The 2,289-nt window shown below is 42.7% G+C and overlaps 1 protein-coding gene across 1 annotated transcript in view; it reads right to left on the bottom strand.

The window, feature by feature from the left end:
* The window catches only part of LOC118412853 (GFP-like fluorescent chromoprotein dsFP483), a 9,782-nt gene extending 7,765 nt beyond the window's left edge, over window positions 1–2,017 (bottom strand). Inside the window, exon 1 of the mRNA XM_035815896.1 lies at window positions 1,745–2,017. The gene's annotated coding sequence lies outside the window, so the exon portion shown is untranslated. The remainder of the gene's footprint in view (window positions 1–1,744) is intronic.
* Between the last annotated feature and the right edge of the window lie 272 nt (window positions 2,018–2,289).

Below are 2,289 nucleotides of genomic sequence, written 5' to 3'. Positions count from 1 at the left end.
TGAACGCATTGGGGGAATCAAACTTACCACGCCTGAGTCAAGTCAAGTTGGCTATGCCCGCAAATCCACTACCCCCCTCCCCACCTAAAGTAAAAGCCAGCCCCTTACGAAGTCTGCAACGGAGGCTGGTCTGGCCCCAACCGGTCTGAATGGTGAGATGTGGTAGCATTTGATCTGGAGTAGGTGGGTTCACACGTGCGTATCAAATCAAGTCCGTATGAGGTCCGTATGGAAGTCTTATCCTCTACCAGGCTCCAGTCACAGGAAAAATAGTAGAATTTGAACAAATACGGACAGATAACAAGAAATATGGCTTGCGACCCAGCTAACACGCTTTATCTGTCCATATTTGTCTTATTTCTCCTTTTTTTCAGCGACATGCATATATGCATGTGGAGCCTGGCAAAGACTAAGAATTCCACAAGGACTTGAATATATACACACGTGTGAACCTGGTTTAACTGGCGAAGAACTTAAATACTTTTGATCGCAAGACGTTTTCGCCGTCTTAATCGAGGACGCCGTCAAAACAAGACAAAAAATTCTGATTCGACCCTCAGTCTTGTCATAGCACACGACACGTACAGTCACTGATCTGTTGAAATCGCAGGTCACACAAAAGGACGTGCTGTAAGCTACGTGAAGTGAAGTAAACGGCTTGCTACGCGGTCACTTTTGTCGTCGGCTGTCGTTCGATTATGTTGTGAAATTTTTAGGAAGGCAAAGAAAGAGCCGGGCATCTACAACAGAAAGACCGTCACGATTTTGTACGACAGACGCAGGAGTGTCTTTGTTTACGGTCATGCAGCTTCTTCTTTTTTTTGGACACCGTACCCGTGGACCGGAGATATTCCCGGTGTGCCAAAACTGATCAAAATATTTACCGAGGCAAGCACGCCACCAGAACTAGACGTGTGGGGAACAGTTGGACGGAGGGAAAAGTTTTGTGAGGAAACATTTCGTTGTTCATGATCAACTTTTAAGTGAATGAAGAGTCTTCTGGGATTCTGAAGTGAATTGTAATGGCTACGAAATACGTAGCGTCCATTTTGTTCTTTGGTCAAAAATAAATGTCTTAGAGATCACCGTCAACGGTGGGGGATCAGAAGTCTTTTCTGAAAATGAATACGGTCGCCGAAAGATATCGGGAGGATTTGAACCACAGATTTGAAAATTGCCGGAAAGGTACTGGTGGTAGCTAGATAAATCTATAGAGAAACGCACTGTTGCGAACATGAAACCGTCGGGTTTGTAAATCTGGACTCTCAACATATTTTGCCGGGCCCTGGCCAAATATCTTACGGAAAAAAGGTAAGAACTCCAAAGTCTTACATTTGGTTTGCTCTGAGACTAACGCAACATGACCGATTTGCTAAAATGTACTTTTCGGACATATGGTATATCCACCCAAAATATTTTTTAAACTTCAAATAAAGCAGAATTTACAGATAAAACAGGGAATAGAGCATCCGGTAATGTTAACGACAATCTACTTATACGCAAAGCTGTCAATAAATCAAATGAAAGTGGACTTCATTGTACGTTTGTGCTCTCACAAGCTAAGTACGGGTCAGAATGATAATTAGATCTACGTACAATTAGTGATATAAGAATGTGGTAATCTTACTACATCTACGTAGTAAATACTAGTAATATCAAAAGATACATTTGTCATATCAACGAGCATGTGTACAGAAATATGTCGTTAACACAATGAGAGATATAGGCAATATTTTTTACTCACTGTCAAAAGTTGACTTCTAGAAGTTGAAGACAGTTAATGAGATGTGGTCGGCTTCGTGTCGTCCCGTCGCCAAGGTGTGGGGAAAACGACGCTCCCTCTCCGTCTTTTATAGCAAATTTGCCCTTATTAGGGCCCTTATTAGCATAATCTTTATTAGCACGAACCAATAGCTATGGACGTGTCGACGTGATGTTTTCTATCATTGGACAGAAACTTGAAAAACAATTTTGGGCCGCGCCTATCTTTTAGCGCCGAACGTGTCCTGAACAATGTCCTACCCATCTCACGGGTTGGTTAGGCCTCAAGAGTTCTTGGGTCAATGACCAGGTTTGTCTTATACAACAGCATTGCCATCTTATGTAAGATATTTGCCACCTTGCGGTCAAAGACCTTGGTTCAAGTTTTGTCAAACTTAAGCTTTACTCTCTGATCTGCGCCCCTTTGTTGCTATATCGCTGTAGGGAATCATTAAGCCCCCTTTACAAATCAAGAATTTAGCTCGGCCGAGTTGTCAGCGATCTCCAAATTACGAGGAGGTATGACCC

The sequence above is a fragment of the Branchiostoma floridae genome, chromosome 4 (assembly GCF_000003815.2).
Source record: "Branchiostoma floridae strain S238N-H82 chromosome 4, Bfl_VNyyK, whole genome shotgun sequence".
Taxonomy (NCBI): Eukaryota; Metazoa; Chordata; class Leptocardii; order Amphioxiformes; family Branchiostomatidae; genus Branchiostoma; species Branchiostoma floridae.
This window is presented reverse-complemented; position numbering and strand designations above follow the sequence as displayed.